Source organism: Vigna angularis, chromosome 1 (genome assembly GCF_016808095.1).
Source record: "Vigna angularis cultivar LongXiaoDou No.4 chromosome 1, ASM1680809v1, whole genome shotgun sequence".
Classification (NCBI taxonomy): domain Eukaryota; kingdom Viridiplantae; phylum Streptophyta; class Magnoliopsida; order Fabales; family Fabaceae; genus Vigna; species Vigna angularis.
In genome coordinates, this window is record NC_068970.1 from 38,355,898 (window position 1) to 38,379,926 (window position 24,029).

The 24,029-nt window shown below is 36.9% G+C and overlaps 1 non-coding gene across 1 annotated transcript; it reads left to right on the forward strand.

Moving 5' to 3' along the window:
* The first annotated feature begins 18,755 nt into the window (after nt 1-18,755).
* Nucleotides 18,756-18,862, forward strand: LOC128195065 (small nucleolar RNA R71). Its single transcript, XR_008246639.1, has one exon. It is a non-coding gene; the product is annotated as a small nucleolar RNA R71 (small nucleolar RNA).
* Nucleotides 18,863-24,029: the final 5,167 nt, after the last annotated feature.

A 24,029-nucleotide genomic window follows, 5' to 3' on the forward strand; every position in this document is an offset into this window, starting at 1 on the left:
CAAATTCACCTATTAAATTCAATATCTCACAACAACATTCCAAACCATATTTAGTTCCAAATTAAACTAGCAAATCATACAAACATCATCCAATCAAGACTCCACATTCCAAAGCACTTCAAATTCATAAATACCACTTTCACAAAACAATTCAACCACATGCCTTTATTTTCATAAACAAATCAACATCCTTTCATACTCAAACATTGAATTCTAAGAACATTACTAGCTTCCCTTACCTCAAAACAAATTGTCCCAACTCTCAAAACGTTCCACTAATTGCTTGTAACGTAAGAAAACTCTAGACGAACTTACGAAACACCAAAGGATGATTGACTAGAGTCCTTAGGACCTCAATTTAACCAAGAATAAAAAGGAAAACATGAAGGCTACAGATTGAAATAAAAAATAAACAGGAATAGAAACTTACTTGCTCTATGACAGAAAGGGATCAGCTAGAAATATAGACCTCGTCGTCGTAATCGATTAAACACCTCTTGATCATCAAAGAGATGACTCAGGAGTTAGAACTCTTAGAGAGAAGGTAGAGAACTCTAGAAAAGCGCTTTCTAGAGAGATGATACGTTTTAAAATAATGAAACTCGTTTATAAAAATACCATTTATAAATAAACCATTTAATATTAAAATAATCGGGTCTCACTATTTTTAAACTACCATCATTTCTAAAATATCATTTTTTTGGGTTTTACATTCTTCCCAACAAGAAAAATTTTCGTCCTAAAAAATTCAGTTATCGGATAGAAGGAATAACCTACTCTCCTCACATTCTTTATTATAACCCACCTATTCGACAACGATACTACTCCCCAATAACTTTACTAACATGAAAAATCTTGCAGTTATGCTAAAATGTTCTAGTGTTCAATAGTGTAGATTGGTCTTGCCATTATTCTCAAAACAAATCTGAATCCTTAAACCTCAGCTTTTAAGAACCTTTCTTTCGCATAATCAACTCCTCATCTAAATTTCATTGCTCTTTTGAAACTCTTCTAAACTTTTGCTAGCCTTGACTTCAGATCAATCCTTGACTAATCTCCCTTGACCTTCTCTTGATTCCCCTAAGAAACACCCTGCAACTGATTTTATTAACCACAACTTCAGATTTTTATTACCATCTATTGACACTCTTGATTACCTTTAAACATACCCATTATGATGACTTCATATTTACTGATCTTCACCCTTGAGTAACATAATTTTCAACTATGTTCTCCCACTACTAAAGTAGAACTCTCTCATCCATTGCACAACAAAACCAAATTGAATTGTCCATCTTCAGTTCTTTAACTTGCCAACCTTAACCAATTGCCTTTCTTGACCTACTAGCCTATACCCACGCTTAGCTCTGCCTTATTCTTAACTTGAAATTCACTAGCTTGATCAGTATTTAGTCATAAACTAGGTTATCTTCAGTACTTTAGCTATACTAATGAGTTCTCCTTACCACATCCACTTCAAACCTCATTCTTCATACCTTCGATTAACTCTTACTCAATTCTTATCAACCAAGAACTTGAATCTCCTCTTTGTTGTCACCAACTGTTAACACTTCCTTACCTCAAGATTGACATTATCACTTGAAACCATAGTTCAATTCATCTTCTTCGTCCATTGACCCACTTTCTCTACTGAACTTTCATTAATACTTATTTACTTCAAGGTTGACAGTGTAGCTTGAAACCGTAGGCTCGCTTTGTCTTCTTTGACTATTACCTATTTCCTCCACATATAATCTCACTTCTGACTTTTGAAGATCACCAAAAACACTCTCAAATAAAAATAAACAACAACCCATGATTTTGGAAAGTTCTTCGCACACACCACTTATTGATAAGAACATGCCTATTATCATCTGATACGCTTATCTCATTTCCATACTTCCTTACTCATCGATTTATTGAAAAGAACACTTTCTTCCTCCCAATTATAACCCAAAAACAATCACTAAGAAATCTTATCTTCCGCGATAACCTTGACATTTTGTTTCCTCAAAACTGTTTCTATTCCTTGAAAATGGATATTCCAAAACCACTCCCATCTGCCAACACTTATATCCAGATGTTTCAACCTACACTATATTTCTCTTTTGAGATCCAACAAACTTGTAATTCTTTCGACGATTACACTGAGTCCAAACCACTACTTCTTCTACAAAACCATCACTCGCCTCTTGTACTTTACACCCTCCATAGCCAATATCCAAAAGAAGTTATTATAATTAGCTTTGTTTCAAATAGCAACCTAAAACCCTTACAACACAAAGACTTGATATTCTCTTCTTCACATAACCATGTATAATCATTGACCTTCTTTCTTGAAACACGACACTTTTCTTGAAAACTATAATCTCTAGAAAAGATATTGAAGATAACCAAACCACTCTTGCGATCACACCTTAAGCCTACAAAAAGAAACAACGTCACATTTTCTTCACTTGCGATTGTAAAACATCCCTGATTCACATAACACTTATTCTCACCTTTTGCTTAACCCAAACTTGATGCACCATGATAACAGTTGAAAAACTATTATTTTCATGCTTAAAATTGATACTAAAAGCAACCTTTAGCACTTAGAAACTAGCTTGGAATCATGCTTTTGTTCATATTTTTGGAAATAAGAGAGCTGGACAGGTTTATGCTTGATTTCAGTGTTTTATGCAGGTTTTAAGGTGAATTTGGTGAAAGAAGTGAAGAAGGATAGAGATGGAATAGAAAAGAACTTAAAAAGTGCAAAAGGAGAAGCCGCAAGTACCGCTCAGCGGTAGTGTACCGCTGAGCGGCACTCAGGAACACCCGTTGGCTCTGCTGAGGGGTGAAAATATAGTTGAGGGGAAAATTGACTTGGCGCTGGTACCGCTGAGCGGCAGTTTACCGCTGAGCGGTGGTCTTTTGGGCTTAGGTCCACTTTTCTGTAATATTACGAATAATATATAAGCTTTAGGTCTTCCTAGGGTTTGTATCTTTGGCTGGAGACGAAGCAAACACACATTTTTCCACCCCTTGGAGGAAGATCTTGGATGCTTATGCTACCTTCTCATCTTTCTAGGGTTCTATCTTTCATTCTTTCATTATTGTTCATCTAGTTTCACCATGAATATGATGAACTAAACCTTGTATTGTTGTTGGGAAATCAATGTAGTCTTGTGAAACTCTCATATATGGAATTTATGTTTTAACATCTTATTTTAAGATACATGCTTTCTTTCATCATTAGTTACGATTTTTCCTCCTTGCTTAAAGCTTGCATTGTTTAACTCATTCAATGCCATGATTATTGATTTTGTCGATATGGAACGTACAGGGAAATCTAGATCCGGGGAATTTCTCCCAATAGCATATTGCCTAGACATAGGAATATGAGGGTTGGTTGCCGTTAAGCTTCTGCACTTCAGAATTAATTATTAGGGATGCTAGGAATTGTATGAATTCGTAATTAAGGATAGGCCTTCTTGCAAGGTGATTTAGAGAGTGGCATTAACATTGATGAAAAGAATGATGAATTCCTAAAGTATATGAGAGTGGATAAGATGAAATTGATTACCCCAACAACATACTCATCCATCTAATACATTAAAGTGTTTGATTTCCTCTTTTCCATTGATCAAAACTCATGCATACATGTTTACTTATTGTCTTTTGCATTTGAAACCTCAAGAATTTATTCACAAGTCTTAAATAATCAACAAATATTATAACTAACTAGGCCGTGAGTCCTTTGGGAGAACGATACTTGGTCTTACCGAGTTTATTACTTGATACGATTCGGTCACACTTGCCGAGGGTTAAACAAGTTTTTGGCGCCGTTTTTCGGTGTTCATAAATTTGTCATCAAGTTTTTGGCGCCGTTGTTCGGTGTTCACAAATTTGTCATCAAGTTTTTGGCGCCGTTGCTGGGGACTCGTGGTTTAACTAGTTCATTTGTGTGATTATTGATTATCTTTGACTTGAATTTTGAATTTTAAAATTTGAATTTCTGTTTTTATTTTCTGTTTTTATTTTTCTGTTTTTATTTTATTTTATTTTATTTTTCGGTTATTATTTTATTTTATTTTTCTGTTTTTATTTTTTCTGTTTTTATTTTTCTGTTTTTAATTTTATCTTCTTATCTCTGATCTTATTTCTTCTTTTATATCTTTTTGTGCTAACCAATTCTTCTAGGGATTTTTTTTCTTATGTATGCAGGAAGCAATCCGAACTAGGAGTAAGAAAACTGCAGAACCTCTTCTTGAAGGTTTAGACGAGAGTAGACGGAGGAGAAGAATCCGGACATCTAGAGAACTTTTTCCTTCTCCGGAAAATCTGTTACAACCATCACCACAAAGTTCTGACCATAGCATTGAGGAGATGGAGAATAATAATAATATCAGACGAACTCTTGCTGATTATACTAATGTAGCTGGACCTCGGCATTTCAATAGCACTGCAAGACCAAGAGTCAATGCGGCTAATATGGAGGTGAAACCAGCATTAATCCAACTGGTTAAGAGTAACCAATTTAATGGGTTGTCTCACGAAAGCCCATATGAGAACCTCACAACGTTTAACGAGATTTGCAACACAATAAAGATAAATGGGGTGCCGGACGAAGCAATCAAACTTAGCCTGTTTCCATTCTCATTAGGAGGCAACGCTAAACTTTGGTTGAACTCTTTTCCAGAAGGAAGCCTTACAGAGTGGGAAGGAGTGGTGACAAAGTTCCTAAACAAATACTTTCCACAATCAAAGGTAAATAAAGGAAAGCAAGAGATTTCATCTTTCAGGCAAGGCATGGAGGAATCACTAGGTCATGCATGGGACAGATATAAAAGCTTACTAAGAAAAACTCCCACGCTTGGTTTTGACGAAGTGGAAGTAGTTTTGATCTTCCTTGGAGGTCTTGGTTCACAAACCAAGATGATGCTTGAAGCCTCAGTTGGAGGCAATATCAAATGGAAGACTCCAGAGGAAGCTACGGAAATAATTGAAAACATGGCTACTGGTGATAATGAGCTGAATAGTGAAAGAGGAGCTCCTATTCAACAAAAAGGAGTTCTACAGTTGCAATCCCATGACGCCTTGCTAGCACAGAACAAGATACTAACTTAACAACTGGAGACTCTCACAAAAACACTTGCACAACTGCCAAAAGAGTTAAAGACTGTTGCACAGGTTCAATCACATTTGTGTGAATTATGTGGAGGTGACCATATCAATGGTCAATGCGCCTTTCCAGCAGAAGCTTTAGAGGATTTTAACTTCATGGCCAATCAATTTCCATACCGTCAGGGGAATTTCAATCAAGGGTGGAAACCACACCCAAGCATTGGTCAAGGACAAAGTGGGCAAGCTGGACAAACTGGGCAATTTAACAAGCAACAACAACAACCAACCTTATGGCAACAGATTTCTATACTTAATGAAAGATCAATAAGGATGGAAGAAACTCTTCAGCAATTTATACAGAAAACTGAATCTTCTCAAAAGAGCACTGATGCTGCTATTAAGAACTTGGAGATTCAAATGGGTCAGATTACCAAGCAGTTGGAAGAAAGGCCTGACAAAAATTTTGGGGCTAATACTGAGGTTAACCCCAGGGAAGAATGTAAAGTGTTGGAGAGTACAAATGATGAAACAGTTGAGTTAGACAGAGAGAAAGAAAAAGGAGAGGAAGAAAAAGAAGAGAGAGAAAAGAGAGAAAAAGAAAAAGAAGAGAGAAAAGAGAAAGGAGAGAGAAGAGAGATAAAGAGTAAAGATATTTTTCCTTTTTCAATAAATCAAAAGGAACAATTTGATTTTACAGAATTATTCAAGATGGTGGACAATGATGTACCTTGGAAGGAGATATTACAGCATATTGCAGTTTATACTAAACCTGAGGAAGAAGTCTCTACAAAGAAAAGACGTAGAGATGATACAAAGAAGTATAAAGCTGTTAAAAAGGAGTCATTCCCTCCAAAAGCAAAAGATCCAGGAGGTTTTTCCATTCCATGCACAATAGGGAAGAAAAGGATAAAAAAAGCTTTACTTGATTTAGGATCAAGTGTTAACTTGATACCTTATTCTTTACTTGAGCAGATTGGTGATGTTGATGTGAAGCCTATAAAGGTTAACTTAGTAATGGCAGATGGATCCTCGAAGAAACCCTATGGAGTAGCAGAGGATATTATAGTTTGTGTAGGCAAACTACAGTTCTTGGCCGACTTTGTGGTGATGGAGATGGAGACTAAAAAGATACCCATTATTCTCGGAAGACCGTTTATGAAAACGGCCAAAGCCATCATTGATGTGAATGAAGGTATAGTGGTGCTCCAAGATCGAGAAGAAAGAGTTGTTGTAGATGTCTTCAAAGAAGAGAGGCAGATGCAGGAGGAAGAAGGTAGTCATAAAGCTGCATTTCAAGATGTACTCATGACTAGCCCTGAAGATGAAAAGCCCAAGGTTAAAGGTAAACATTGTTTGTTGTTTCAGGTACAGGAAGAAGAAAAGATTGGAAGAGAGAAAAAAGTCCATGATGACTGGATGAAAGAACGACTCCAACTTGGTAAACCTGTGAGATTCAAAAAAAAGTTGTGGGTTATGAAAGGCTACCAAGAGAATGAGATGATAGAGATAGAGTCTCCACATTCTAGAAGAGTCAAAAAAGTGTACCGGAAGCAGTTGAGGAGTTGGTGTGATATGAACATCAACCATGAAGAAGGAACTTGAACTTTATTGGGTCAAGCTAATGACGTTAAAAGAGCGCTTGCTGAAAGGCATTCCAGTGATTTGAGGACAATTGTTCTTTTGATTTTATTTTGGTTTTGTATTTTTTAATCAGTTGGACATTATTTTTGTAAAAAATTTTTTTTTTTGGCTATAGCATCTACTGAAGGATGCTAGGTGGTTAAGTATCTACTGAAAGATACTAGGTTTGTTACACCTACTGATGGGTGTTGGTGGATTTTGGGTCAGGCTCGTGACGTTAAACAAGCGCTACCTGGGAGGCAACCCAGTTGATTGATTATATTTTTGTTTGTTTTACTTTACTTGCATAATGTGCATGAGTAATCTGAGAATTTTATTGCAGGGAGCAAGCGAGGGGCATGTTTAGGAGGCATTTAGGTTAAGCTAAGGAGAAGGAGAACACTTCCCGAAAGTGCCGCTGAGCGGTAGTGTCGCAGACTGGGCTTAGGTTGCCCCTTAGCGGAACCCGAGCCCATTAGGGTATTTTTATACCCTAAGCTGCGCCTTGGTTTCTCTTTTCAGATTCCTCTCTGCACACACACTCCTACATACTTTTCAAAGGTTCTTTAGAACTTTTCCCTCATCCCTCTTGAGAAAATCTCCCTTCCACTCACTTTCTCACTAGTTTTCTATCTAAGTTTGGGGTTGGAAGAGAGCATCATTATTCTTCATAGCTTGAAAGCACTCTCCATTCATCTAGCATCTCCACCCTAGTAAGTCAAGCATTTTTCATTCTAGGGTTCTTGAGTTTGAATTTGATTGTTGAAGCATGAATTTTTAGGGGTTTTGATTTTTATGCATGATTTAATGATTTAATTGATGTTTGAACCGATTGAACTGAATGATTTTGATCTGGATAACTGAAAATTGCATGTGGGTGGAGGTAAGACAGGTTAAAAGTGCATTTTTCGAAAATCTGCAGAGTCACCGCTCAGGGGTAAATTGCCGCTGAGCGGCACTCTGACAGATATGCTACTTTTGCTGAGTTGTGTACTGGATTACTGCACTGGTGGCGCTGAGGGGTGATTTTGACCCTCAACGGTGGTTTAGCTTCGAAATAAGGTGTTTACTAATGATTAACAACAGGTTTTGTGGTTTTGTAATCTGTGTTTGATGTAGGAATTGCATCCTCTTCAGGCAAAAGAATGAAGACCATGGCTTCCAAAAGAAAAGAAAAGGAACCAGAACAACCTCATTCTAGTAGGTTCCTATCTCGTAAACATGAGAAGTACTTTAAGGTGGTCCAAGATAGGAGACTCCTTATGGAGAGGAAGGTTGGAATGATACCTAACTTTGCTCCTCAATTTGGAGAGCAATTGTTGGGAAATGATTGGGGGAAGCTAGCCACATACCCTACACCTGCCAATATAACTGTGGTGAAAGAATTCTACGCCAATGCAAGGAAGATTGGTGATTATCCAGCTGAGAATTACCTAGGCTATGTTAGAGGCCATGCTATTAGGTATGATCCTGATTCCATCAACAATTTCTTGGATACTGTGTGGGCTGGTGAGCAGTGCCAGTTTGCTCTATGTATGGAAGAAGGCACTGATTTTGATGATGTGGAGAGAGTTTTATGTGTACCTGGAGGACATTTTCAGAGGAATAGAACTGGCTCTGTGGTAAACATTAGGAGGACTGATTTGACTCCTCTTGCAAAGTATTGGATGGCATTTTCTCATGCCAACATTCAGCCATGTTCTCATGTGTCAGATATCACTCTTAGTAGGGCACTCCTCCTTTACTGTGCAATCAGGAACTTGAATGTCAATACTGGACAGGTAATAGCTGATGAGATAAGGGTGTGTGCCAACACAACAAACAGCAAAGCACCCTTAGGACATCCTTCTTTGATTACACACCTCCGCAAGATAGCTGGGGTGGATACTTCTGCTCCACCATTTGAAAGGCCAAGGAAAGCAATTGATGAGGCCTATTACAGACAATACTGTGGAGGTGAGGAGGCAGCTCAACCAGTTCCACCACGTCGTACTCGCAGAGAAAGAGGGCAAGCATAGAGTCAGGCATCTGCTGAGACACATGAAGCAGAACCTTTCCAGATGAGGGACATGTACATGTTTCTTATAGGTGCACAGTTACAGTCTATCCACAGAGGGCAGGTGGCCACTGCTGAGATGGTTGTTGGAATGTATGATACACCTGCGGCACACAGGTGGACTATGGAGGATTTTCATAGTGTGGTAGCCTGGCCAGAAGAGCAGGTACAAGGAGACAGAGCTGAAGCAGCTGAAGCTTCAGCTATGGAGATGGATGAAGTTGATGCTGATGATGATGAGGATGACGCATTTGAGGATGCTGAAGATGAGGAAGAAGAGAAGGATACAGATGACAGCTCAGATTGATAAGGAGCTGAGATAGCATTTACTGATGAATGCTATCATAACTAAAGCAGGACTTATGTTTTTGTTTTATGTTCTGAACTTATTTACTTGTGTTTTTAGAATAAGGTTTGATGTACTCAATTGGAAACTTTGTATGTTATGATGGTTTGCTTATGATTGTGATTGTTTGATAAGTAATGCTTGATGATGCTTTGATATGGATTGATGTTGAGATGTGCACATTACATGCTTATACAGGTGGTTCACAAGCTTTGTGAACAAATACATGATGTTGTGATTGTGATTGTGATATTAAGCATGATGTGTATGTCAAATGTGAGTGAGCTTATATGTGAGGTTTTGAGCTCCAGAGTTTTTGTGATTGAGTGCTATTACTTTGAAAGCATGAATGACTTTGCCCAGGTTTTCTATGATTGAATTACTAGCTTGTTTGCATCATATGATCAAGGCCATTTGTTGGTAACCCTTTTGTTAGCCAGATTCATGATTTTAGCCCACAAAAGAGAACACTATGTGTTCTATCATTTGAACCCTTAGCCTTGAACATAAATTTAAAACCCTTTGTGAAAAGCTTTACTTTGAGTTAAGTAGAAAATATCTGATGGTATTGATAAATGTTCAAGTTTGGGGTTGTTGGGAAGTTATGAAAGGGAAATTGAAAGCATTGAGCTAAGAGCTAAGAATTAAGTATGTGAAAAGAAAAATAAAAAGAGAAAGAAAAGAAAAGAAAAAGCAAAGTTCAATGCAAAAGAAAGTTGGGGAAAAGTAAGAATGATTGTGTTTGTATGATTCTCTTAACTCAAGGGTTTTGTGATCTAAAAAAACCAATTTTCTTGTTAGCCCAGCCACATTATAAGCCATTGAAAAGTCCTTGTGTGGATGCATGCTTGTGAATTTATTTGATTGTGGTTAAATGAAAGGCAAAGTCAATTCATGTGACATTGTGATAGTAGAGCGAATGAGTGATTACCTCTTATACACTTGTATTTGAGTGAAACACTTTACTTAGTGAGGAAATATTCCATGAGCACATGAACATCCATGCTTAGTTGATTGATCATTCATGAAAAATAGCATTTGTTGGATATTAAGTGACTTTGTGAACACTAAAGCATGTGTATGTCTTGATTGAAGTCTTTGTCATGAGCTTAATTGAAGTTTTTACTTATCTTGAAAAGAGGATTTTTGAATGGAGTAAACTATTGTATTGATTGGTAGAAGATTGAGTTACATCTTGTTTGCTTGAGGACAAGCAAAGTTCTAAGTTTGGGGTTGTGATAACAGTTGAAAAACTGTTATTTTCATGCTTAAAATTGATACTAAACGCAACCTTTAGCACTTAGAAACTAGCTTGGAATCATGCTTTTGTTCATATTTTTGGAAATAAGAGAGCTGGACAAGTTTATGCTTGATTTCAGTGTTTTATGCAGGTTTTAAGGTGAATTTGGTGAAAGAAGTGAAGAAGGATAGAGATGGAATCAGAAAAGAACTCAAAAAGTGCAAAAGGAGAAGCCGCAAGTACCGGTCAGCGGCAGTTTACCGCTGAGCGACACTCAGGAACACCCATTGGCTCCGCTGAGGGGTGAAAATACAGCTGAGGGGAAAGTTGACTTGGCACTGGTACCGCTGAGCGGCAGTTTACCGCTGAGCGGTGGTCTTTTAGGCTTAGGCCCACTTTTCTGTAATATTACGAATAGTATATAAGCTTTAGGTCTTCCTAGGGTTTGTATCTTTGGCTGGAGACGAAGCAAACACACACTTTTCACCCCTTGGGGGTAGAATTGGAGATGGTGACGACTCTCCTCTTCTCTTTCTAGGGTTTTTCTATCTCCCATTCTTTCATTATTGTTCATCTAGTTTCACCATGAATATGGTGAACTAAACCTTGTATTGTTGTTGGGGAATCAATGTAGTCTTGTGAAACTCTCATATATGGAATTTGTGTTTTAACATCTTATTTTAAGATACATGCTTTCTTTCATCATTAGTTAGGGTTTTTCCTCCTTGCTTAAAGCTTGCATTGTTTAACTCATTCAATGCCATGATTATTGATTTTGTCGATATGGAAACGTACAGGGAAATCTAGATCCGGGGAATTTCTCCCAATAGCATATTGCCTAGACATAGGAATATGAGGGTTGGTTGCTGTTAAGCTTCTGCACTTCAGAATTAATTATTAGGGATGCTAGGAATTGTATGAACTCGTAATTAAGGATAGGCCTTCTTGCAAGGTGATTTAGAGAGTGGCATTAACATTGATGAAAAGAATGATGAATTCCTAAAGTATATGAGAGTGGATAAGATAAAATTGATTACCCCAACAACATACTCATCCATCTAATTCATTAAAGTGTTTGATTTCCTCTTTTCCATTGATCAAATTCATGCATACATGTTTAATTATTGTCTTTTGCATTTAAAACCTACAATCAATTGTTCACAAGTCTTAAATAATCAACAAATCATATAACTAACTAGGCCGTGAGTCCTTTGGGAGAACGATACTTGGTCTTACCGAGTTTATTACTTGATACGATTCGGTCACACTTTCCGAGGGTTAAACAAGTTTGTGGCGCCATTTTTCGGTGTTCATAAATTTGTCATCACACCACCATTGTTTTCCCTTTCTTAAAAACTAGAAAAACCTTCGAAAGACTAGAAACTTACCAAAACAAATCTGACAGACGACCAAACCATTTATAAGATTATGCTTTAAACTTATTAAGAAACCACTTCCGATAAACTTTAAACCTAAACCCTTGGATCGTCTCCATAAACACCACATGACTTAACAATCCTCACATACTCACCACTACTAGTTTAACTTAAAACCTTCTTCAAACTTACCCTCACGTCCTCACGTACTTACCACTATCAATACAACATCACCTAGATATATCACCATCATGATTTTCCCAGTCATTGACAACACCAAGAGCATCACTGTACCATGAACACCCTAGTGGAAAGAGTTAGTCCCACTATTGTACCTTACATCACCTGTGTGTAGCCGCTCCTACAAACCAATCTATAGCTTCCTTTACCGATATGCTCGAGTTCTCCCATAATCTAGATAAGGAATGTGTAATCCTGCCACACAAGGTCAAGGAAAACACCATTACCCCCACACAAGGATGGTTAAATACCCGAACAACCCTTCCTATGCACACAAGGCAAAAGGAAGCACCTATTTGCAAATAAAACCATGATTTACTAGGTACAATTAGTAGATCTATCCTTCACTCTCATGCACATCAACCACATACTCAGGTACACACTAACACCTACTCATGCTCCAGTCTCAACCACAAGTCAAAACTGACCCTAAACATATCCATTAATCTCATTCTCTGATTATCATCACGTTCTACAGATCCTCAAGCTTGGTTCACGTCCATTCTTCATCAAAATGCATTTTTCCAATAAAAGTACACTAGGAAAATGTTAACACCTCGACAAGTGTACCGAATCGTATCAAGTAATAATAATTGGTAAGACCAAATATCGTTTCCCAAGAGACTCACGGCACTAAAATGTCATGTGATTTCTTAATTAATTAAGACTTTTAAGAACAATTTATAGTTTTAAATGCAAAAACAAGAAAGTAAATATGAATGCACTTTTGATCAATTGAAGAAAAACACAAAGGTGAATGAATAATATTGTAATTATGAGATGAGTATGTTGTTAGGGTTTAGATTTCACCTAGTTTACTCTCAAGCATATAAGAATTCATCTTCTTCATTCAATTGTTAACGTCACTTTCTAAAGTACTTTAAACCCGATCCCTCGGCGAAGAAAGCCTATCCTTAATTACTAGACCACAATCCCTTGCAATTTTGACCAATTGAAAGAAAAGCACAAAGATGAATGGATGATATTGAGAATATGAGATGAATATGTTGCTGAGGTTTAGATTTCACCAAGTTTCCTCTCATGCATGTGTGAATTCATCTTCTTCATTAATGTTAAAATCACTTTCTAAATTACTAAATACTCGATGTCTCGGCGAAGAAAGCCTATCCTTAATTACTATTTTACAATGTCTTGTCTCCCTAGCAATTAATTTTGCATTACATACGCACAAAAGCTTAAGATAACCAAAACTCATATCCCTATTCCTAGGCAATATTGCTTTTGGGAGCAATTCTCCAGATCTAGATTTCCCCGTATGTGTCCATATCACGAAAACCAATAATCATGCCAGGAATGAGTTAAACATAACAAGCATTGAGCAAAGAAGAATAACCCTAAAAATTAATGAAAGAAGCATAAATAAATACGAATAAATTCAAATACATGAGAGTTCACAAGGTTACATCATCCCCCAACAACAAAGAATGTTTAGCTCCCCATCGTCATGGAGAAACTAGATGAACAATGGAATGAAAAAGATAGAAAAACCCTAAAAACTGAAGAGGAGAGCTTCCGCATCCACTTCTGCCTTCAGAGAGTTGGAGAAAATTTGAATTTGTGTCAATTCTTTCAAGAGATACTCCTTCTAGGTCGAGCTCAGCGCCCCTCATAGGGCACCTAGGCGGTGTACGGAAGTAAACTAGCGCTCAGCCGCCCTGGGTACAAAACTGGTGCTCAGGCACCCTTCTGGGCTCCCAGGCGCCCTGCACTACACAAACTGGCGCTCTGGCACCCAGAATGGGGCGCCCAAGCACCCTGCGTGGCCTCCTGTGCTCCTTTTTTGATGTTTTAACTGTCTCTCTTCAATTCCACCTTCTTGATACTTTGGATCTTGTTTTAAATCATTCCAATAACCTACAAAATCAAGGGGATTTAGTATACTAAAAACATGGGTTCAAGCAAGCTTCGAAGTAATAAAGGGTTGATTTAATATCAAAATTGATTCACAGATAACGGTATATTTAACCGTTATCACAACCCCAAACTTGAAACTTTGCTTATCCTCAAGAAAAATGTAACTTGGCTTAAACAAAATAATCATACTAGAATGGTCAAGCATATCAAAAAGCATTTTCTTTTTAGACAAGTAAATCACTCATGAATGCTGATCATAGAAAGATTAGTCAAGATATAATGATGCTTTAGCCAATCAAGCTTCAACTGTAGTGCTTACATAATCAAGACATACACAACAGATGCAAACCTCATGAATAACCAAGCAAGCTTCAACTGTAGTGCTCACCAAAGATAGTGTTTCACTCAAGCACTCAAAAGTATTTCACTCAAGCACTCAAAAGTGTTTCACTCAAACTCAAAGGTGTATAGTGAGGTGACACTCTTACACTCTACCATCACAATGTCAGATGAATCAACTTTGCCTTTCATTTAACCATAATCAAACACACTCACAAGCAAGTTATCATCACAAGGACTTTTCAAGGCTTGTAACGTGGCTGGGCTAAGAAGAAAAATTGGTTTTTCTGGACAACAAAGTTCCTTGAGTTAAGAGATTGCACAATTCATTCATTCACATTAACAATTCATCTCTCTTTTACTTTTTATGTGAGAAACCAAATTTTCAATTTATTCCCAACTTCACTTTCATTGAGCTCATTTTTTTTCTTCTTTTATTTATGCTTTTTCTCAATGCTCTTTCATGAATTTCACAAAGTTCTTTTTGGTTTCTCACCACCCCAAACTTGAACCATTCTCCATTACCACATACACATACTCTACTCAACTCAAGGTAAGGTTTTCAAAAAGGGTTTTTCAACTTCCAAATTTAGGCTCAAAGTGCAAAGGATAAAGAAAAACATGGCCTTGGTCATTTGTAACAAGCAAGCAAGTGGTTTAATCATAGAAACTTAGGCAAAATCAATCATGCTTCCAAAGCAATAACATTCAATCAATCAAAAACTCTGGAGCCCAACCTCTCACAGGTTAACTCAAGGTCCACAATTTAATAACATCCTGCCCAACACATTAATCACAATTGAAAACATGCATCTGCTTTTAACAAAACTATGAGCAACCACCATCTATGCTTAAAAGCCTCACCAACCATTAACTTAACATGCATCATAGAACCACAGAGCAACCACAAGAATATTACTGATAACGGTTGAAAATACTGTTATATGTGATGTAATTTTGATACTAAATGCACTCTTTTCTGCTTAGAAACTTGCTTGGAATCATGCTTTTCTGTTAAGTTGTGTGAATAAGAGAGTTGAGGTTGAATTTAATTGTTTTATGACTAATTTCCCTTGTTTTGGCAGGCAATGAGATAATATGGAAAGTAGAGATGAAGTGCCATGGAGATGGAGCTCAGAAAAGCCTGGAAAAGCACTAGAAGGGAGGAGTGCTCGAAGCTTGGGTGCCCTTTTTGGAGGCTTGAGCACAGGAAACCATTGCTCACCGCCCGGGCGCCTCTTTTGGGGCGCTTGATCGCCAGAAGCACAAAGCTTGAGCATCCTTTCTGAGGCTTGAGTGCAGGGAACCACCGCTCACCGCCCGGGCGCCCCTTTTGGGGCGCTTGAGCGCCAGAAGCACAAAGCTTGGGCTTCTTTTATGAGGCTTGAGCGCAGGGAACCACCGCTCACCGCCCGGGCGCCCTAAGTGGGGCGCTTAAGCACCAGTGACATGGGCCTGGGCCTTGTTTATGTTCTGTCTTCGCTCTATTTAAAGGACCTAGACGTCCTATGTTTTGTATCTCTAGCGGGAGCAGCACAACAACACACTCTTCCACTCTCTGAAGGCAGATTTGGATGCGAGAACTTCCATCCTCTACTTTTAGGGTTTTGTTATCTGATGCTTTTCCATTATTCATCTAGTTTTATGGTGAACTAAACTCTATTTGTTGTTGGGGGATGATGTAACCTTGTGAACTCTCATGTATTTGAATTGATTCTTAATAACATATGCTTTTTCATTAATTGTTAGAGTAATTCATCCGTGCTTATTACATGCTTTGTTTAACTCATTCATAGCATGATGTATAAATTGCATGAGTGTCGGGAGGTTCCTTACAATTCAGGTTCTTGTTGAATTACTCCCAAGAGTAATATTTCTCAAGGATGAGGATATGAGTCTTGGTCGTCTTAAAGCTCTTGATCTTCACATTTAATTACTAGGAATGCTAGGAATTGCATGAACTAGTGATTAAGGACAAGCTTATTTCGCCGAGGGGTCGAGTTTATGTGATTTAGTGAGTGACGTTAACATTAATGCATGAAGAAGAATTCTTACATACATGAGAGGGAACTTGGTGAAATCTAACCCCAACAACATACTCATCTCATACTAAACAACATTCGTTCATCACTATGTTAGTCTGCTATTTATCAAACTGCATTCATATTTAATTTTTTGTCTTTGCATTTGAAACTAATGATCTCGTTTTCTTTAAGTCTTAATTAATCGAGTTATCACACGATTGTCTAGTGCCGAGATTCCTTTGGGATACGATACTTGGTCTTACCATTTTATATTACTTGTGTGATTCGGTACACTTGCCGATTCATCAACAATTACTCATCACAATCAACAATTTATCACATCATACCAAACCATTGCAGCGCAATTCATTAAACCAAGTACATAAGCAAGCTAAAATAAAAACAAAATAAGAATAAATATAAAAATCCTGATCCAACAGCATCCATCAGTAGATGCTTTCATCTGAATCTTCCAGCATCCATCAGTAGATGCTATCATTCCTGCAATGCAAAAATCAAATCCAAACCACACAAATTAAAAAGAAAAAGTCAGAAATTGGGTTTCCTCCCAATAAACGCTTGTTTAACGTCATGAGCCTGACACCATTAAGCTCAATCTGGATCTTTAATGTTGGCGTTCCTCCTTCCTTCATGACACCAACAAAATCTCAACAATTTTCTTGTCACCAACTTGACTCTCCTAGAGTAAGGAGCCTCTATCTCAAAAACTCTATTTGCCTTAATAGTCTTGATAACCCATAACCTGTTCTTGAATTTCACTAGTGTGTCAGGTTTGGGTTCATCACTTTTCAAATCAGGGTGTTGGTGAACTAGTCTTTCTTCCTTCTCTTCGTCCTCTCCTTCCACTTTTATAGAGAAACAGGTGAGGCCCTTTTTGACAAACTTGGCAGCTTTATCAGGTAGACTAGTCGTTGATAGAACTTCATTTGTTGTTTTAAGACTAGTCTGCTTTTCTTGAATTTGCTGCCCAGCTTCAAAATTATTGAAAGTTACCTCTCTTTCTTGGTCCTTCAATGTTAAGACTCCATCATCTACATGAATGAAAACCTTAGTTGTCTTCATGAATGGTCGTCCAAGGATGAGTGGTACCTCTGCACTTTCCTCCATCTCCATCACTACAAAGTCCACCGGGAATTGGAGTTTATCAATCTTCACCACCACGTCTTCTACCTCACCATAAAGGTATTTGACGGACCTATCTACCAACTGAAGCATCATTCTTGTTGGCTTGACTTCAAGACCACCAATCTTTTTAAGCATAGATAGGGGCATCAGGTTGATGCTAGCCCCTAAATCAATTAGAGCTTTCCCTATATCATGGTTTCCAATGGTACAAGGAATGGTGAAACTCCCCGGATCTTTAAATTTTGGAGGGAGAGTCTTCTGCATAATAGCACTGCAAATGCCCTGCACTTCAATTGTTTCCTCATCTAAATATTTCTTCTTCTTGATGAGGAATTGCTTCATGTGCTTCACATAAGTAAGAATTTGTTGCAGTGCTTCAGTCAAGGGCATAGTAATCTCCAATTGCTTGAAGATCTCCATGAAACGCCCAAATTGTTTCCCTTTTTCAGTCTTTGAAAAGATTTTTGGATAAGGAAGGGGCTTCTCAATTATTTTCTCTTTTTTTCTCTCATCCTCTTCTCCTTTCTTTTCCCTCTCATCTTTCTCAATTTTTTTTCTCTCAACCTCTTCTTTTCTCTCTTTATTCATCTCTTCTTTTTCACTCAACTCAGCTTTTTCTTTTCTCTCAACTTTTCTCTCATCTAACATCGTGCCACTTCTAGTCATAATGGCATTGCACTCCTCCTTAGGGTTAACTTCAGTATTAGCCCCAAAACTCTTGTTAGGAATCTCCTCCAACTTTTTAGCTAATTGACCAATTTGTATCTCCAAATTTCTAATGGCAGCTTCAGTGCTTCTGTTATTGGATATTGATACTTGCATAAACTGTTGGAGTGTCTCCTATAGCTTTGTAGTCCTATCAAATAAGGAGGGTTGTGGTTGCCATTGTTGCTGTGGTGGTCTATTGAATTGTCCAGCTTGCCCTTGACCCATGCTTGGGTGAGGTTTCCACCCTTGGTTGTAGTTACCTTGGCGGCCCTGATTACCCATAAAATTGACTTTTTCTTAGGTCAATTCCAACATAACACATTGACCATTAATGTGATCATCACCACACAGCTCGCATAGTTGATGTTGAACTTGAGAAACGTTCTGCAACTCCCTTGGAAATTGAGAGATTTTCTTCATCAGAGTCTCTAATTGTTGAGTCATTATCTTATTTTGTGCCAGTAAAGCATCCTGATATTGCAATTGTAGAACTCCCTTTTGTTGCAATTGAGTCCTTTCACTATGCATCTCATTATCATTTGTAGCTATATTTTCAATCAGATCATAGGCTTCCTCTAGAGTCTTGCACTTTATATTACCTCTACCTGATGCATCTACGATCAATTTAGTTTGTGAGCTTAGACCTCCAAGGAATAGAATGACTACTGTATGTTCATCCAAACCATGAGTAGGCGTCTTTCTCAACAAGCCTTTAAACCGGTCTCATGCTTGACCGAGTGTTTCATCCATGTCCTGCCTGAAATAAGAAATTTCCTGCTTACCTTTATTTACTTTTGACTGTAGGAAGTATTTGTTCAGAAACTTTGCAACCACGGCTTCCCATTCAGTAAAGTTATTTTTTGGGAAAGAGTTCAACCACATCTTAGCATTGCCTCCCAAAGAAAAAGGGAACAAGCTAAGTCTAATAGATTCATCTGGCACACCATTGATCTTCACAGTGTTGCATATTTCATTGAATGTGGTTAGATGCTCATATGAATTTTCATGTGACAATCCATTAAATTGGTTGCTCTTCACCAATTGAATCAACACAGGCTTCATCTCCATGTTGGCAGCATTAACCCTCGGCCTTGCGATGCTATTAAAATGATGAGGGTCAATGACTGTTGCATAATCTGCCAGGGTACCTCTACCATTCTGCTCTTCAGCCATATTTTCAGTTTCCTGGTCAGATCTTTGAGGTGAAGGCTGTAACAGAGTCTCAAGAGAAGGGAAAAGTTCTTTGGATGTCTTGTTTCTCCTTTTTCTTCTACTGTTATCCAGACCTTCAAGAAGAGGTTTAGAAACTTTTGTGCTTCTAGTCTGAATTGTACCCTGCATACACTAGAGAGCAAACACTAGAGCACCCAATTAGCACAAAAAGACAAAAAAAATAAAATTAAAGATAAAAATAAAAAGAAAAAAAGAAAAAAAACTAAAAAGATAAAAATTAAAGATAAAGTCTAATCGGTTAAGAATCACACAAATAGAATAGTTTAAACCACGAGTCCCCGACAGCGACGCCAAAAGCTTTTTAAAATGTCGGCAAGTGTATCGAATCATATAAAGTAATAATAAAATGGTAAGACCAAATATCATTTCCCAAAGCACTCACGACACTAAACAGTTATGTGATTACCCAACTAATTAAGACTTTTGAAGAACAATTCAGTGGATTTGAATGCAAATGCTATAGAAATAAACATGAATGCAATTTTGACCAATTGAAAGAAAAATACACAGATGAATGGATGATATTGAGAATATGAGATGAATATGTTGTTGGGGTTTAGATTTCACCAAGTTTCTCTCATGCATGTGTGAATTCATCTTCTTCATTAATGTTAATATCACTTTCTAAATTACTAAAAACTCGATGTCTCGGCGAAGAAAGCCTATCCTTAATTACTAGTTTACAATGTCTTGTCTCCCTAGTAATTAATTCTGCATTACATACGCACAGAAGCTTAAGATAACCAAAACTCATATCCCTATGTCTAGGCAATATTGCTTTTGGGAGGAATTCTCCAGATCTAGGTTTCCCCGTATGTGTCCATATCACGAAAACCAATAATCATGCCATGAATGAGTTAAACATAACAAGCATTGAGCAAAGAAGAATAACCCTAACAATTAATGAAAGAATCATAAATAAATACGAATCAATTCAAATACATGAGGGTTCACAAGGTTACATCATCGCCCAACAACAAAGAATGTTTAATTCCCCATCGTCATGGAGAAACTAGATGAACAATGGAATGAAAACAATAGAAAAACCCTACAAACTGAAGAGGAGAGCTTCCGCATCCACTTCTGCCTTCAGAGAGTTGGAGAAAATTTGAATTTGTGTCAATTCTTTCAAGAGATACTCCCTCTAGGTCGAGCTAATCCTTAAATACGGCTGAATTGGGCCATGGGCCAACATTGCCACCGCTCAGGGCCCCTACTTAGGGTAACCGGGCGAAACTGCGAGAAAATTGGCCCTCAGCGCCCCTCAGAGGGCGCCCAGGCGGTGTACGGCACCAAACTAGCGCTCAAGCACCTTGACTAGGGCGCTCAGGCGCCTTGGGTACAAAGTTGGTGCCCTACACTACACAAACTAGCGCTCAGGCGCCCTGCGTGCCTCCTGTGCTCCTTTTTTGATGTTTTAACTGTCCCTTTTCAATTCCAACTTCTTGATACTTTTGCTCTTCTTTTAAATAATTCCAATAACCTACAAAATCAAGGGGATTTAGTGATAAAATATTTAAGTGTAACCTCAACTCACTTATTCACAAAACTATACTAAAAACATGACTTCAAGCAAGCTTCTAAGTAACAAAGGGTTGATTTAATATCAAAATTGAATCACAAATAGCAGTATATTTTAAATAATTCCAATAACCTACAAAATCAAGGGGATTTAGTGATAAAATATTTAAGTGTAACCTCAACTCACTTATTCACAAAACTATACTAAAAACATGACTTCAAGCAAGCTTCTAAGTAACAAAGGGTTGATTTAATATCAAAATTGAATCACAGATAGCAGTATATTTAACCGTTATCACGCATCTACTTCTACCTTCAGAGAGTTGGAAAAATCTGAATTTGTGTCAATTCTGTCAAAAGTTACTTCCTCTAGAACGTCCAAGTCCTTATATACACCTGAATTGGATCATGGGCCAACGTTGACACCGCTTAGTGCCCCAACTTAGGGCTCCTAGGCGAGCTTGCGAGAGGAGTGGCGCTCAGCGCCCCAGGAAGGGCGCCCAAGCGTGAAACGTTGCTTGAAGACTAGCGTTCAGCGTCCCTGAAAGGGCGCTCAGGCGTGAATGCAAGACTCCTACGCTGAGGGCCCTAGAGCAGGGCGCCCAAGCGTCTTGCGTCCTTTAGCAGCCTTTTCTTCTGGTGCGCTTTCTGTCCTTTCTGAGTTCCAACTTCATGACATTTAACTCCTCTTCCAATTCATCCCAGTTTCCTACAAAATCAAGGAAATTTAGTGATAAAATCTTCTATAACCTCAACTCTCTTATTCACCAAAATAAGCTAAAAACAAGAGAACAAGTAAGCTTCTAGGTCAAAAAGGGTTCATTTATTGTCCAAATTTAATCATAAATAACGGTGACCGTTATCAGATAATCAATTATCACAAGTGATAATCGATTATTCTTGAAACATTCATAATTACTCAAAACTACATTGTGATAATCGATTATCACTTATGATAATCAATTATTTAAGTGGTTCTACACAACAAATTTCCAGAATTCATCACTTATGAAAGGATAATAGATTAATATCCCAAATATTCGATTATTTCCAAAACCACACTCAAAACCAATGCGCAAATAATCGATTATTGTCGAATCGAAACACATCTTGAACAGAATTCAAGTGTTTAAAACATACATACAAAAACCCTAGATCATGAGGGAATATACCCAATTCATCATGCATGCATCCAAGTCTCACATACCCTTATGAACAGACCCTAATACATACATAAACTCTTACCCAAGAATAACAATAGATAATCATAATCATAATCACATAAACATGTATCAAAACAAGGATTTCCATGCAAGAATATCAAGAATGCATAGCATACAACAAAAAAAGGTAAGTTTCCTCATACATTGGCCAATACTAGAGTTTTAGATATACTCCAAAAAACACCGCAAAGCTTCCCTTGCATTAAGGTTTTCTTCAGTTTTTCCTCGTTTCTCCTAGAAAATGTCTCTCCTCTCCGTTACCTTTCTCTTTTTCATTTTTAGAAATACAGTAACAATGTGCAAACCCTGTTTACTCTTCTACTTTTTTATCTCTTCTCCCTCTATCTCTATCTTTTTGGTTTCAATACAATCTCTCACTTTATCTCTAAAACCCACCAAGATTTCCTCTCTTATTTCTTTAACCACTTTTTAAAATATCAATAACTACTAAATATTACAATTATTCACATAATCTCCTTTTACACCCTCTAAAATAATTTTCACACCATTTAAAGGTAAATGACCATTTTTTCCTAGACCAAAAATATAGTTAAAATCTAAGTTTCTATTCAAAATTTTCCCCTAAGAATTAAACCTTCATCTATTCAATCCTAAACTATATCTCTACCAACAAACCAACACATTACATTGGTAATGTCACACACACAAATCACCAAATTAGTAATATACCAATCAAGTGTTGCACTTTTTCAATAATAATACTAAATAATCAATCTAACACTTATAATTCCAATATACATTTAAACATTAAATACCAATTAGTAAACAATAATACTCAGTTCTCAAACCACTTTATTCTCTAATTATTACATTTTTTTTTCGGGTACATTTTAACCCTATTTCTCCCTGTTTCTCCTCATTCAGGGCTTTTTTTTTTTGGGACAAATGTAATCTAGTCCTATTTTTATTTCCTTTAGAGAAGAAGGTGTCCCAAACAGAGGAATCTACATAATGTTTCGTAAAATATGTTAAAAAGTAACTTATAATAACATTTTGTAAAATAATAATAATCCACTATGTAATTAAATCAATATATATAAATAAAAATGACCAACCCCTTCCTAAAGTTAAATGGTTAAAATTATAATTGACTTGAAATCACAAATATAATAACTAGTCAATTATTAAATTTCAGTATATATAGTTAATTTTGTGTAATGGTAATTAATTTGCAATTATGATTACTTTAGTTTAGCCTTCATATAAATAGATGTAATATGCATGTTACTCTATTGCTCAATAATAATATTTCTTTCAATGTGATTAGTGATAAATAAAAGCACAACATGAATGAAACTCACTCACTTACTTTCATTGTGTGCCACTTAATATTATATATGCTACGATGCGAAACTAACACATCATGCCGTTGCTTTCATTGGTAATAAGTATCGTTTCACTCACAAGACTCTTCTGTTTCGCCACGTAGTTTGCAAAATCTCCACAGTACTTTAGGAAAAGCAACTTAAAAATAAAAAATAAAATTCTATTTTATGAAAATATTATCCAGACATCATAACGCAATTAACAAGCAATTTAAGGTGATTCCATCAACATTATCTATATATTGATCTCAATTCTCCACCACAAAAGCTTTCATTACATCAATATTTTACATTCAACCCGTATCCAATTACTGTACCTTAAAAAGGAACATCCTGCATTAAAATATAAATATTGTTATTGTGATAAAATTGTACATTCTTGTAAAATCTCATTATTCACTAACAATTTAACAATTGATCGTACTATCTAATGAAAATTATGATATTATAGTATATGGATATTGTAATTTGTCATAGTAATAAACAGTTTAGTCGGTATACTTCGTTAGTTAATATACATCACATCCATAATATAAATCTTAATTTGTTTAGAACTTTATATTAATCATTTAATTTTAACTAACATGACTACATTTTTCTCTTGATAAATGCAAATGATTGAGCACTCAC